Source organism: Cannabis sativa, chromosome 8 (assembly GCF_029168945.1).
Source record: "Cannabis sativa cultivar Pink pepper isolate KNU-18-1 chromosome 8, ASM2916894v1, whole genome shotgun sequence".
In the NCBI taxonomy this organism is placed as follows: domain Eukaryota; kingdom Viridiplantae; phylum Streptophyta; class Magnoliopsida; order Rosales; family Cannabaceae; genus Cannabis; species Cannabis sativa.
Genome location: NC_083608.1, coordinates 44,984,258 through 45,001,145, shown reverse-complemented (window position 1 = coordinate 45,001,145; position 16,888 = coordinate 44,984,258). Strand labels below are relative to the sequence as shown.

Below are 16,888 nucleotides of genomic sequence, written 5' to 3'. Positions count from 1 at the left end.
AAATCTGTAAATGAGTATATATTGATAATTACTAAACAAATTTAATTATATTAATTTTAAAAATATTAAACCATTAATTTTAATCCAATATCGAATAATAAAAAAAAATTAATTTCTATACTAAATTTATCTACTTAATTACAAAAATATCAAACAATGTTTTTTCTTGCACTATCAAAAATATGTCTATATATAAAATATTTCTATTTCCCTTTCTTTGGTTTCTCAGTTGTTCTTCTCTCTTCATTCTTAACTTTCTTGCTACAAGATACATTCAAACCTCACCATACACAAGTTTACTTAATTCCTCTTTCTTAATCAGTCTATACATTAAAAAAATCCAAAAGCTATATGAACTTGATGGGATATAAATTGAATCGTGATTCATGTTGTTCACTTTGTACGTGAATAAACTATAACAAAGAAATTATATATATTTATATATATTAAAATAATTTACAATTCACCAATAACCAATTTTAACTGTACATGATGTGGTCCTTCCATTTGTTGTATTCTATTTATTGCCTCTTTTTCAATTTTGGATTCTTACTCCAACATCAAAAGATTCTAAAGCTTTATTATTTGAATAATCTAGCAAAAGATCTTATTTTATTTTGGTATAATAAAATTTGTGACTGAAAATAAAATTTTGTCACTTAAAAAGTGAAATGTTAAAAAATATTAATGGTATGATCATAAGATGTTAAATTATTATAGTTTAATTAAGTAGTATGCATGTAACGTCCCTGCTACAAGCTTCCTTTGGTGCTTAGAAAGAGCCGATCTTTCTTATTATGGCCCTGTCTAAGAGATCTTTTAGTTTACTAGTACTAGTAAAAGTAAATAAATAGAGAGACCATTTTTGTGAATATAATGGATTCTTTGTTTGTAAATACAATTTTATGTGAATATTTTGATCATGCTTACGCTTTTTGCTTCCTGATGCTATAAACTCTACTTTTGAAAAGTTAATCAAGGGTCATTCTGTTTCTTGAACTTATATTTTGCTTTAATAGAGTTTGCTCATCTTATTGCTGAGATGGTATATATTTTGATCATGTTTATGTTATTCTACTTATCTTTGGTGTATGGAGTTGAATGAGATTGGATGATTCTCTTGTTTTGGTAGATTTTTGAATTATTTGTGTTTTGTTATTATTACTTTGAATAATAATAATAAAAATTACACCTATATCACAGCGTGATCCAGAGTCTGGACGATTGGCACCGATCCCAGATGCTTGGTAGGCCACTCACCATAAGCAGGGTAAAGGATGGGTGACTGACACTGCTAGAGAGATTTATAAGCCTTTAGCTTCCCTTTTTTCAACCCAATTTATAAAAAGGGAAGCTAAAGGGGGTGAAAATATCTGCATTGACATTTAGAGGCAGTTTTTTGGTAAAAACCGTAGGTATAGAATGTATATATATCTATGCCGTCGGTTGGGGGTTAGGGAAAATCAGGGTTTTTTTATATAACCCTATGGCGTCGGTTATTAGGTATTAACCGACGCCATAGGTGCCACCTTTATTCGACACGTGGCACCTATGGCGTCGGTTAATACCTAATAACCGACGCCATAGGGTTATATATCAGACCCTTTCAGCTTCGTCTTCCTCACTTCCTCATTTCACACCTTACTGAACACGAAGAACAGCCACCTACAGCAGCCCCAAACGCACGAAAAAACCCTCGCCAACCACCACTAAAACAACCTCATTCTCCCTCATTTCTTAACCATTTTACCCCCATTTTTGTCTTAAAATCTTCTATTTTCTATACGTAAACCTATACTGTAAAAAAGTTTAGTTTTTTTCCCCTCTATATACCAAACCGAACCTATTATAAAGAAAGGTGGTGGGTATAACTCCGACCACCGATTTTAGCGGAGAAAACGTTGAGTCTCAACGTCCATTAAGGTATAAATATGCTTTCTATTCATTTTATTTATGTACATTGGTATTATTTCGTTTTTGTAAATTTTTTTAGAATTTTTTTATTTTATTAATATTATATTGTGTGTGTTCTAGAGGTGGTCGGATTTTTGTAGCATTTTATCGCCGGATTGCGTTTATAAGGTAAATATTTATTAACTTGATATATAATATATATGTATATATTTTGTGTTTAATTATTAAATATGTGTTTATATATATGTTGTGTGTATATACTATTTGTGTATTTTGTGTATTTATATTGTATATATATTTGTTGTGAATGAGAATGAGAGGTAGTATGAATTTAATTAGTTTAGAGATAAAGTTTTTAAAATAATGGTAGTGTGAATATATAATTGATTATATACGTATATATATTTATATGTTATTTTTAAAAAAATTAACTATGGAAATTAGTAACTAGCTGGTAACTTGCTATTTTGTTTAATAACTAGTAAGTAATTTAATAATTAAAATTTTAAATTGGTTGTATATTGCATTATGTTATAGGTTGTGTGCTAATATTTGAGGGTCGACATATTTCGGTGTTGATCGGATTTGCAATAGGTATATCCATCCGCTAACCTTTTGTTAGTATAATTAATTATCAATGCATGCTTAGTTGAGTTTGAATATCTTAAATATTCATCCGTAGTGAAGTAGGTTCTGCGAATACATGTACTGCGGTCAAATGGGTGGATAAATTTTGTATTGTTTATGTTAGTTTATTTGTTCTGTATTGTTATATTTGTTTTGTAATTTGTTACTTTAAGCACTTTTAAAATTTTTGGGAACGTCCAATTACAGCCGTTATGCTGCTAAAATTTCGGTAGAATTTGGATCAAATTTTATTATAAAAAACATAAATGTTAAAGGAAAAGTACATAACATAAATAACTAGGTTATTACTCGCTAGTTGTAAGAAATTAGGTGACATAACACATTCATATTTGACTCAAAACATGTTCGTGTTAGTAGGTCTTTATATTTGACTCAAAACATGTTCGTGAAATTAGGTGACATTTGTTTTGTTTGTTACTTTAGGCACTTGTCTTGTATAATCTAATTGATGTGTCTATGCATTTATTATACTTAGTAAGTCTTTATATTTGACTCAAAACATGTTCGTGTTAGTAGCATGATCATCAATGTCAAAGTTCATATTTGAAAGGTTCTCAAATTTTGTTTATTAATGGTGTTAGGAAAATGTTATTAATAGGTTTAATTTTTTTGGAAACGTTCAATTATAGCCGTTATGCTGCCGAAATTTTGGTATAATTAGGATAATATTTGATTTTAGTTTCTCTTAAACTTGGTTGTTAGGATTTTATCGGAAGTGACTTTATCGGAAGTCAAGTACATAATTTTTGGTATAAGGTATGTTTTCTTTAACTTACTTTTATAAGAATATTTTTTATACATATTTAGATAATCCTTAAATACTTAGAGTAATTTTCGAAAAATACAAAACATAACTTAAAAAATTATAAAAATAATAATAATACACTAGAAAAATACAAACCCATATTATAAAATTTAAATGTATAAAAATATTAAATTACATAAAAATTAAAATATTACACATTATTTTATTATTCAATAAACTAATTATTATACAAAACATAACTTAAAAAATTATAAAAATAATAATAATATACTAGAAAAATACAAAACCATATTATAAAATTTAAATGTATAAAAATACTAAATTACATAATAATTAAAATATTACACATTATTTTATTATTCAATATCGTAATTATTATATAAAACATAACTTAAAAAATTATAAAAATGATACTAAAATACTAGAATACAAACACATATTATAAAATATAAAATATTAATGAAAAAATACCTAATATATAAACACTTAGAGCAATGTAAATTTGTATATATTTAACTTTTTAATTTAATTTTATTTATGCTTTAATTTAATTTAATTAATAATACAAAAATAAATTTAGATTTTTAATAAATGTAAAAAAAATATATTAATTAAAGCTGAATTTTTTTTAAGAAACCCCTATGGAGTCGGTTATATTATAAAAACTGACGCCATATGTACCCATATGGCGTCGGTTATTTAATAATAACCGACGCCATAGGGGTCCTATGCCGTCGGTTATTTTATAATAACCGACGCCATAGGGGTACATATGACGTCAGTTTTTATAAACCCTTTAGCGTCACCCTGATCAGCGTCGGTAGCGAATTTTGCGAAAACCGACGCTGAAAGGGCTTAAAAACCGCCTCTAAAGGGGATTTTTGTAATGAAATGTTAAAAAATATTAATGGTATGATCATAAGATGTTAAATTATTATAGTTTAATTAAGTAGTATGCCTGTAACGTCCCCGCTACAAGCTTCCTTTAGTGCTTAGAAAGAGCTGATCTTTCTTATTATGGCCCTGTCTAAGAGATCTTTTAGTTTACTAGTACTAGTAAAAGTAAATAAATAGAGAGACCATTTCTGTGAATATAATGGATTCTTTGTTTGTAAATACAATTTTATGTTAATATTTTGATCATGCTTACGCTTTTTGCTTCCTGCTGCTATAAACTTTACTTTTGAAAAGTTAATCAAGGGTCATTCTGTTTCTTGAACTTATATTTTGCTTTAATAGAGTTTGCTCATCTTATTGCTGAGATGAGATGGTATATATTTTGATCATGTTTATGTTATTCTACTTATCTTTGGTGTATAGAGTTGAATGAGATTGGTTGATTCTCTTGTTTTGGTAGATTTTTGAATTATTTGTGTTTTGTTATTATTACTTTGAATAATAATAATAAAAATTACACCTATATCACAGCGTGATCCAGAGTCTGGACGATTGGCACCGATCCCAGATGCTTGGTAGGCCACTCACCATAAGCAGGGTAAAGGATGGGTGACTGACACTGCTAGAGAGATATGAGTATGTTTTAAACAAATATTATCTTTATATTTTTTGTCTAAATAAATTTTATAATTAATTTAAATATTATTGTTTAATAGGAAAAAATGATTGACGTACGTGAGACAACAAACACAGTCCATCCCAAATACTAAAGTGTCAGGCAATGTGATTAATCCAGAAGACGAAGATTTATCACTTGTGCAATCTGTTTTTGGAAAACATCGTGGGCCCCAAAAAGGTTATGGGCGTCTAATTAGCACAAGAGAGATGACAGGACTACCTACATTTACCCAACCTCCTCCACCTCAGACTGGTGTATATGTTGGAGCTGATGTCATATATAGTTGACATGCAAGAGAGAATTAGACAATTGGAGGAATTAGTTAGGACAAATTGTGTCACTCCGAGATCGCAGAATCCACCTCAACAATCTGATCATTCTGATAATGGAGGACAGAGTTAGTAGTTGTGTTTATATGTAGTGTCTATTTCTTTCACGAACCATTTTATTAACATGTTAGGTAATTAAACTTATAACTTTAAAATATAAAAAATTAAATTTATGGTATTTTTATTAATAAAATTTATTTTTTACTATAATTTGAGCAATATTAATGTGAAAATAAAGAACTCATATGATATATTTATTATGAAAATTAATAATGAATAAAAAAATGTGGTTTTTTTTTAAAAAAATTGTTCTCGGTAAAAGACTGTACCATGGACAATGTCCTCGGTATAGATGGGTTCGTTAGGCCAAAATGAAAGCTTTTACCGACAACATATCCAAGCTTGTACCGACAACATTGTCCTCGGTAGACTCTTTAACGAGAACACCACTGTTGTCCTCGGTAGAAAGCAACTTCTAACGACGAGTCTCTAATGAGGACCTTTTAGCGAGGATTTGTCCTCGTTATATTGTTTTACCAAGGACATGTGAAGTTCTAACGAGGACATTTGTGCTCGTATAGACCCTATTTTTTGTAGTTATATACACTACTATTGGAGTTTAATTTTATAAACATTAGCTAAAAAATACATATACACTACATTTATAGCATTTCATTAAAAATGCTCTTTGAACACTGTTATATGATTTTTATATATATTGATATGAGTACACTACTCTTGATGGGTATTACCTATGAATGATATTCTTAGAAAAAAATTAAGTTTCTATGCTTAATTTTACTATCTACTTAAAATAAACTCTTCAATTTCACATATATGGTTGAGGTTGTTTCATCTGGCCAAGAGAAAAATAAAAAGAAAAAATGAGTTTGAGCTAGAGAGATGAATAAAAGTAAAAGTAATATTAAATATAAATATATTTTTTATATAGTGTAAAAAAATTAATTAAATAGTAAATTTAAATACAAAAATTAGAGCTTTGGAGCGAGTGTATACTTACTTTCTCAAAACCGTAATAGAATACATATTAAAGATGAAGAGCTAGCTTTGTTGATGGTTTTCGAGCTGCTGGCAATCCCATCACTGAGGAACAACTCATTCTCTACATTCTTACTGGGGTTGGGACTGAACATGAATTTGTGGTTATTAATTTGACTTCCAAAGATCGCTTAACTCTTCAAGAAGTTCAATACATGTTTCAAGATCATTAAATGTGCCTTGAACTCACTCACTCCACAACATTGTTGGATCTCAGTCCTCCTACTGCGAATCTCGCGCACACTCAAAAGCCTCCTCCCTTTGGTGCCTCTCAAAATGGTCGATCTTACACCTTTGGATCATCACAAAATTTGTCTCACGATCGACGTCAAGGTTGTTACAATGGCTCTGGAGTGGTGTGTCAACTCTGTGGAAGACCAGGGCATAAAGTGCAAAAGTATTATCGTCGATTTGTTAAGAGTTTCACTGGCTTAAAAGATTCATCGTCTCAACCTACAGCTCAAACTCCACAGACCTTTATGTCCACAACTTCCTCTGCCCCTAATGACGGTTGGTACTTAGACAGTGGTCACTCTAATCATGTTACCCCTGATGCCTCCAATTTAATGCAGAAGGCCTCCTACAAAGGCAAGGCAAAATTGGTTGTAGGTAATGGATCTCAACTTTCCATTTCTCACGTTGGCTCTAGTTCTTCCAATGCTAATAGATCACTATACCTTAAGAATATTTTGCATGTACCTGCCATTACTAATCTTATTAGTACATCCAAATTTACTAAATTGAATTCACCCCTGATTTTTATTTTATCAAGGACAAGAGTTCGAAGAACCCTCTACTTCAGGGCATCCTTAAGGATAGCTTGTACCAGCTTATCTCTCCACAATCAAATGCATAGTCCAATCCTCTACATCCTAAGTTTAAGTCATCTACTCATGTTGTGTCTATGTCTGAGTTTATAAATCAATCCTCACAGTCTTGTAATAAAAAAGTCAAGTCTTGTCAATCTATGGCGCAAAAGAATTGGTCATCCTAATAAAGTTGTTTTGAATAAAATTTTACAACATTTTAATATTTCTTCTACTGATGTTGATTTCTGTCATGCCTGTCAATATAAAAAATTGTATCAATTTACCTTTCTTGTTTCTCAAAACATGGCTACTGCTCCATTTAATATAGTTCAAACCGATCTATAGGGCCCTTCCCATAATGAATCCACTGAAGGATACAAATATTATATGCATTTTCTTGATGAATTCACTAGATATACTTGGGGTTTTAACTCTCAAACAAAAATCTGAAATAACAAATATTTTCCTACAGTTTAATGCTTATGTTGAAAGACGATTTGGCTGTAAAATAAAAACTCTACAAACTGACTGAGGAGGGGAATACAGACCACTTAGGCCAATCCTTACCAAACTTGGTTTCAACTTTAGACACCCTTGTCCCCACGGTCATCAACATCAAGGAAAAGTTGAGAGGAAATATAGGCATCTCACTGAGATGGCTCTTATTCTTTTGGCACAGGCTCAATTGCTTCTGAAATTCTGGTGGGATGTTGTTACTTCAGCAACCTATCTCAATAATAGACTACCAATACATAAAAGATTCTATAAGACTCCCTTTGAGTTTCTTTTCCACAAACAGCCTGATTATAACTTTCTTCAAGTTTTTAGATGTTCTTGCTTTTCATTTCTTAGACCCTACAATTCTCACAAGTTTGAATTCAAAACATCCATATGCATCTTCCTAGGCTAGTCCAACACATAAGGGATATAGGTGTCTTCACCCATCTGGTAGACTTTATATAGCCAAAAGTGTCATATTTGATGAACAATGCTTTCCTTATGCATCACTGTTTCCCACTACCTCTGGCACCTTATTTGTCTCTCCTCCTGCAGTTGCCTATCTTCCCATTCCTCATGCCTCATTTCAGCCTCAGGCATTGACACAACAAGCATCTCAGTCCACTTCCCCACTTGCCTCTTCCTCTAGTTGCTCCACATCTTCCTTATCTCCTCCACTAGGGTTTTGTCACCCTATATATCTATCATTTACTCAGCATGAGTCGCCATATCTTCTAGTGTTCCCACTGAGGACTCTATTCCTCATCTTATTCATCAACCCACTATCGCCTTACACCCTATGCAAACCAAGTCGAAGAGTGGTATAGTGAAACCAAGAGTATTAGCAGTTGAAATAACTAAATGTAATGGTGATTTTTGTGAGCCAACTAGTGTGTTACAGGCCCTCAAAATCCCCAGGTGGAGACGTGCTATAGATAAGGAATATTATACTCTTAAATAGAACAATACTTAGGTTGTGGTTCCTTACACCTCAGATATGGTTATCATATATTGAAAATAAGTAGGTCTATAAGGTTAAACTCAACTCTGATGGTATACCTTAGATAGATTTAAAGCAAGATTGGTGGCAAAAAGATTTCAACAAACTGCTGGGGTTGACTATTTTGAAACTTTTAGTCATGTGGTTAAGTCTAGGACCATAAGGATTATGTTCACTCTTGTTGTTAGCTTTCAATGATTTCTTTAATGGTGATCTCAAACAAGTTGTTTACATGCAGAAACCAAAAGGCTACGAGGATCCTCAATTTCCTAATCATGTATGTAAACTAAACAAGGCTTTGTATGGCCTTAAACAAGCTCCCAACGCTTGGCATGACAAGTTGAAAATTGCCTTAGACAATTCCCTCTTCTACTCCAACAAAAACAATCAATTGTTACTAATTCTTGTATATGTTGATGATATTTTGGTGACTAGTGCTTATAACTCTCAGGCTTTCCAACAGGTTATAAACAATCTTCACATTCAATTTACTTTTAAAAACCTTAGTCCAATCAGCTATTTTCTAGGGATTGAAATTCATAGGAAGAGCTCTAATCTTCATATATGTCAAGTTAAGTATGCTTTAGATATTCTCAAAAAGACCAACATGTTGGATTCTAAGACTTGTATTACTCCCATGTGCTAAGGTTACAAATTGTCCACCAAAGATAGTGAACCTTTTGGGGATCTCACACTATACAGAAGTACAATAAGAGCTCTCCAATACTTAACTCTCACAAGACCTGATTTGTCTTTTGTTGTCAATAAGTTGAGTCAGTTTATGCAAGCTCCCACTACCTCTCACTGGTGTGCATGTAAAAGTGTTCTAAGGTATGTTAAGCACCCTCTTATTTAAAGGTCTAGTGTTCAAAGTTGCTAAATGGCTTCAGTTGGAAGGATCTTCTGATGCTAATTGGGCTTGTGACATCTTAGACAGAAAGTCTGTCACATGTTTTTGTGTTATGCTTGGGGGAAATTTGATAACTTGGCCAACTTTCCAAAAATAAAAAAGTTGTCTCTAGATCTAGCACTGAGTCAGAGTATATGGCTCTCTCTACTACTGTTACAAAACTTGTTTGGGTGGCTTCATTGCTTACAGAACTTGGGATCAATCTCCCTAACAAGCCTAAATTATGGTGTGACAATTAGGAGGCACAAGTGTTGGCTAGCTTCTAATCCCATTTTTCACTCTCGAACTAAGCATGGTGGGTGTGCATTATGTTCGAGATCTTGTTCTCAAAGGCCAGGTTGATGTGTCTTATATTCCAAATGAAGAACAACTAGTTCAAATATTCACAAAGGCATTTACTTTTCCCAAATTTAATTTTTTCGATCTATAGCAAGATGTCCATAGAATGCTTCCCGAACGGCTTGAGGGATAATGTTGAGGATGTTAGTGACAATTGTGATTGAACCTATAGGTAGTTAGTCATTTCTTTTATTCCAACTGTTTTGGTTATTAATTTCCTTTCTTGATTCTGTTACTCCTATCTTGTTGTATATATATATGCATATTTGTTGTACTCAATGTTAATGGTAATGAGAATTCATAACACCATTCTCTCTCTCTGAATCAACTCTATTATAGTTATTGTCCGCATGTGTAAACATTGAAAACAAATACTAGACTCTAGATAGTAATCGATCGAAGGCTAGAGGGCTACATCATGCAATGCATGCCGCATATATGTAATTTAATCTAAGTGGAAGGTTCCTAAAGCTCACTTTTCATATATGTATATATATCGTACAGTCTCGTGTTTTAACTTTTAAATTACATGATTTTAGATATGAGAATAATGGAGATCCAACCCAAAACCAACTAATAAAAATATGAATAAAAACAAAAAGGGAAAAATGAAAAAAAGAAAAAAGAAAAAAGAAAAAAGAACAAGGCGGGGTCGACTTATTCCATCATTCTCGGTAAATATGTCTATCACTCTTATCAATTATTAATTCAATTCAATAAAAGTAATGATAATAAATAAAGAATCATATAAAAAAAAGTGCTTTAATTTTTCAAAGAAGATTCTTTAATTGTCTTGTACATTATTTTAACTCATATGTAAATTATTAATAACATGCACGTATATCCGTACTATTGATTCCTCCACATAGTAGTGTGATGTATTACTAGCTAGCTAGTACACTGTTAGAACCTTTTCTTGTGATGATTTGATGTTGACACAGTTAAATTAAAACTTATTATATTATGCATGCATGCATGATTAGTCACATAAATCTACAAAATTAATTATGTAATATATGTACGTATATGCATATATTAATTCTATATAATCATGTACAAATTTTCATCTACCACCCATTTAAAATTTAAATTGGAATTATTTATGTTTACCAGACTTCTATTAAATATATGGTCCAATCAGGGCCGGCCCTGAAACAAAGTGCGTCATAGAAAAAAAAAAAAATTGGGCCCTTATGTTAGAAAAAATGTGGTATTTTTCAAAATCGGTAAAAAAAAATGTATAATTTTAAAAGAGGAAAAAAAAATTTTGGACCCCTGGGCTGGGTGGGCCCTAGGCATATACGTACATAGAATTATGGAGAAATTACACTCTATACCCTTTTTATATTGTCCTCTTTTATTTTTATCCTTTTTTTTAAATCTATTATTTTTACCTCTTTTTTTACACATTGTACAAATTTTGCCCCTGTCACTTCAAGATACTCTCCATGTGACTCTCTTATGTCAGGGTATTTTGGGTACAATACATATAAAAAGAAGTATATTTCAAATAAATATAAAATTAGAGTTAAATTTGATTAAATGATTAATAAAAAAGACATTTTTCAACTTACCCTTACAATTATGGTTATTTTTCAATATTAATTCAGCTAACGTAATGTTATTCAGCTAAAATTTTCATCTACCACCCATTTAAAATTTAATTAATAGGTTGCATAATAAATTATGGTTTCTATTTTCAATACAATTAATACTTTAAATGATTTTTGTGAGGGCATGACAGCCACTTATTTTTATATCGTTCAACAATTTTATAATGGTGGTTCATTATTGTATTTTGTCTATATATAAATAAATAATTTATTGTATAATTAATTCAAAATCAAAATCATCTTATTAATTATTGTACAATGTAATTGTAATTATTATTATTTTGCCCGTCAATATATACTATTTGTTATAAATTACCATGATTTGATTGGAATATTTTTTTTCTAATTCTTCAAATTATGTTATAAAGAAAACACATATATGGATATGGTGCTTATTTATTTAATTAAAAATTGAAATAATTAATAAATTTTAATAAAAAGAAGTATCACATGTTTATTCTCATATATAATATTTCTTGATTTAATTAAACGATAATATAGGTATAGGAAAACTAATAATTTTGTAATTTTATATATAAGAGGGATATATATAAGAGTATTCAAATAGTATATATATTGTCTGTATTGTAATTATAGAAGAGGACACCAAATAAATTTTGTTGTTTTGTGGTTTGTGATAGTAACTAATATATATAAGTTATAATAATAGCTATATATATAGGTCGACCAGCAGACCAGTTTTGGAACAACATTTTTGAAGCATATCTTTTCCTTATACAAACAATTTGAAATGAATTTATATTGACAACTGTTTGAAAAGACGTACGTATATATATATATATTATGGGATATTATTTTGTACTTTCACGGATTGTAATTCGTGATGTACGGTAGTCGTCAGATGAAGGAGTTATTTGATCTGACGACTGAGATTAATCTAAGAGTAATTAAAGTTAAAAAGTAAAAACGTATCCTGACACTCATTTAATGTATCCCGAGACTCATCTAATGTACCACAAAATACATTCCGTAAAAGTACATCACGAGACAAAATCGTCTCTATATATTATATATATATTGTGAGGATGAGTATCAGCACACAAGAAGAAAACAGCCGCAAGATCTTTCATGTGATCCCCTCTTAAAGAAATTAAATGGGCTTATATTTTCGTATTATATATTGTGAGCTTTCTTATATGTACTGTTAATTCTTAATTTGTATATTTGTTTCAATAATGATTGTTATACGTAATATATATCGAAATTTAGGGGCAGCGGTCCCAAATTCTATGTTAAGAATTAAAAAAGGTTAGGGAGATTAATCATATGGGAGAGTACTGTAGATATATTGACATGAGTCACATGACTTTCAACTTAAAATCACGTGGTAGAATATTTAATGTGAAAAATGGAAGAAAATTAAGGTACATATATAGTTTTATGTATAATATTGAGAAATGTTAGAGAGTATTAGTTGTGTTTAGTATATTTTTTGGTGTCATATCGCTATTAATGTAATTAAATATTGAATTTTATATTGCTTAATTTAATAATTTTTTAGGATCATTGTTAACCAATAGTAGAACACTATAATTAGTGTTCAATAGCAAAGTTTTATTATATTTTATCAATAATGATTGGTATACACATAATTCACAAACAATATGATACACACGTATGTGGCAAGTAATTTTTGATAAGTATAACCCATCTTATAAATAAAAGTAATTAGTTAAACTTACTTGTCATATAAATATTTATTGTGTGTGCACATATCATTACTTATATTATATATGTATGGCCATATGATATGGATCACTCCCCCTCAATTATTTTGTAACATTGGGAAGAGATCCAAATTAAAGAAGGGTTTATTAAGCTAATAGGGCCAATAAAATACCATAAATAAACTTAAAAGATTTATAGAAATTAGATATTGGAGTCGTCGTCAGAGTTAGACGTTGTAATCTTACACTAAGAAACCAATTACGTTTATTAACTAGTTAAAAATCTGACAAAAAAAACTAATTTCATAAATGAATCAAAATAGAAACTAACACACAAAAACAAATTTCTCAAAATGAAAAAAATCAAAAACTAAAACTTAAAACCTAACTTACTAAAAAAAAATTAAAATCAACAGTTAAACACAAAAACCAAGTATCTAACAAAACAAACTCAGTAAATTAAAATACAAAAACCAATCAATTATAAAATAAAAAATCACAAAAACAAATTACAATAAACAATCAATTAAAAATCTCTCTCAGAGAAACCAATTTCATAATAACTGATACCTGAAACACAAAAATCAGTTACTAAAAAATAACTTAAACATAAACAAATTGAGAAATAATGCAAATAAAATATATAAAAAAAAATTACTATCCTATACTCATAAGATATGGAGAAACTGGTTACTGAAAAAAGGAAATAGAATATTATAGAAAAATTCTACAATGCACCCCCGTAAAATGGATATATTGATGCACCCTTATTTATTTTAGCACCCGAAATAATTTTTTAGTCAAATTTTTTCTCATGGTCATGTACATTATAGTTATTTAAGACATCCTGCAAAATGTTAAGAAATTTAGAAAAGTTTAACACGTCGAAAAATACATTCAAACAGTGTGTTGCACGCGTGACTATTTTATTTTATACGCGTGTAAAATAGACTGTTTGAACATTATTTTCTATATTGTAAATTATTCTGAATTTTTCAATATTTTGTAAGTTATCTTAAATAACTATAACGTACGTGAATATAAAAAAAAATTAGACTAAAAAATTCTTCTGGATGCCGAAACAAGTCAAGGGTGCATCGAAAAACTCTTTTAAGGGAGTGCATTGTAGAATCACCAAATATTATATATCGTTATAACTAAACATTACAAATATATAAGGAAAAATCCCATAAAAATGTAAAAAATTTAAAAATACCAAATCCTATATTTCCCTATAATGAGATGGAGATCAATTTTCAAAGGGATCCATTTGGTATTCGGCCCATTGGATCGGGCTTAGTATATGACTAGTAGTGGGCCTCGGGTCGGGCTTTGGCCCACGCTAGGAAAAAAAATAGGGCTATTTACAAAAATATGGGAAAATAAAGATAAGTTTTGATATATATGGCATAAAAACTTAATTACACTAAATATGACATTTTTTTAAAAAACTTACAAATATGGGAAAAAGTCTTGAGGAATGCCATAAAAAACTTTAAATTTGTGTTTCTTTTTATTTATTTTTTCTTTTTTTAAAAAAATAAAATACTAAAATAAAAAAAAAATGATCTCAACTATAGATATTATTTTTTTTTTACAGAAATTAAACTTGTTTTTTTTTTTTATTTAAACTACTATTTTTTTTTTCTTTATTTTTTGTTAAAAACTAATTATTTCATTAAAAGCAGCAGAAAAAAAAAAAAAAACCAGTTTCATCAACATCATCCTGAAGAAAAAACAATATAAAAAATTATAATCTAAAGATAATATAAACTTTAAAAATCAGTTTCATCAACATTGAAAGAAACTATTAATTTCATTAAAAGAATAAAAAAAATAGTTTCATTATGTTATTAGAATTTTTTTTCAAGTTACTTTTTTATTATTTTGTTTCTAGGTTGGAAACTTACACTTATATTTTGTTATTAAATTATTGGTAGGCATTATGTGTTGTTTTGATTATATTTGTGATTAGTATTTTTTTTTTTTTTGTATATTTGTGTGTGTGTATTTTTATTTGATTGTCTGATGAAACTGGTTTCAATTAACTTTATTATTAACATTTGTATTTTGTTATATTTTTTATAATGTCAAAACTGGTTTCACATGTCCAAACTGGTTTCACAGGTTTTAACTGTTCTGTAATGGGGTTGTTCAATTTTTATGATATTATTATATATTTTTTAGTTTGTATAAAACCAGTTTTATTATTGTATGATATTTGAACAACAATTTTTATTTTATTTTAATTAATCAGTTTCTGACACACATGTTATTTTATTATTTTCATAACTGGTTTTTTTAAGTAACTAGTTTTTATAACTAGTTTTTTTTTATTGTTGTTCATAATTGAGTTTTATTCAATTTTTTATTAATTTATTTCAAGAAACTGGTTTTTATTTGTTTGTTTTTATTTTGGTTGTTTTACTAACTGGTTTCTCACATTCCACTGTTTTTTTTTTGTTATTCTTTTATGGTTTTTATTGCATTTTTGTCTCTTTAATTTATTTTGTTTCTTTTTTTTCTCTTTGATTTTAATTTATGATTCTCTTTGTTATATTTGTTGCATATTGTATGTTTAAATTAACTCTAATTTTTGAGCAAGCAAATAAAAAATTAAATGCCAAAATAAAGAATGAAGTTAAAAGTTTGATTATTAGGTATTGATATTTATATGTTCGAAACTGGTTTTTAAATTTAGTATCGTTAATTTGTAAAAATTTAGTTATTAGGCATTGTGTATTTTTTATTATGTTATTGATGAAACTTTTTTTTTTTGCCTCTTTTAATGAAATAATTCGTTTCTTTTAATATTGATGAAACTGGGTTTTAAAGTTAGTATCGTCTTTAGATTGTAATTTTTTTCATTATCTTGTTGATGAAACTATTTTTTGTATTCTTTAAATGAAATTATTAGTTTCTTTCAATGTTGATGAAACTAGTTTTTAAAGTTTGGATTCTTTTTAGATTATGATTTTTTATATTGTTTTTTTTTTCAGGATGATATTGATGAAACTGGTTTTTTTTTTTCTGCTGTTTTTAATGGAATAATTAGTTTTTAACAAAAAAAAAACAAATAGTAGTTTAAATAAAAAAAAAACAAGTTTAATTTTTGTAAAAAAAAATGAAATATAAAAATGTACACTTATTATATATATTAAGAGAAAAAAATTAGGTTGAGAAAAAAAAATTAAAAAAAAAAAAGAGACACAAAGAGAAATTAGAAAAAAAAAATAGAGAGAGATAAGCGAAAGAAAGAAAAAAAAAAGTAGTAACTGACTTAAAAGTTGAAAAGAAAAAAGATAGCCAAAATTAACTAAAAAATATATAAAAAAGACTAAAAAAAAAACTTTTTGAAGTTTCAATAAGTAAAAAAGAAAAAAAAATTAATAAAAGTAAAATGTTTTTGTCAAATTAAAAATGTAATGTTTGAAAAAAAAATGTAGTATTTGGTGTAAATTTTTCAAATAAAAAGAAACTCTAAAATGTAAGTGTAAAATAAATTAAAAAATAAATAAAACTAATTAAGCTAAAATCAAAAACATAAAATATGGGATTGGATAATAAGTTTATAAAAATATGCCATATCAAGTACCATAAAAAATCTTAAATGTGAAAAAATGCCATAGAAGAGTGGCAAACCTAAAAATGCCATATTTTTCTAACTTTATTATGAAATCCCATATTTCATGTAATTTTCACAAAAAAATATCAAATCAAATCCGACAAAAGAGAAAGA

At 28.6% G+C, this 16,888-nt stretch overlaps 1 long non-coding RNA gene across 1 annotated transcript; it reads left to right on the top strand.

Annotated features, from left to right (window-relative positions):
• The first annotated feature begins 1,624 nt into the window (after nucleotides 1-1,624).
• Nucleotides 1,625-3,585, top strand: LOC133030079 (uncharacterized). Its single transcript, XR_009683975.1, has 3 exons — nucleotides 1,625-2,082; nucleotides 2,452-2,508; nucleotides 3,265-3,585. It is a non-coding gene; the product is annotated as an uncharacterized LOC133030079 (long non-coding RNA).
• Nucleotides 3,586-16,888: the final 13,303 nt, after the last annotated feature.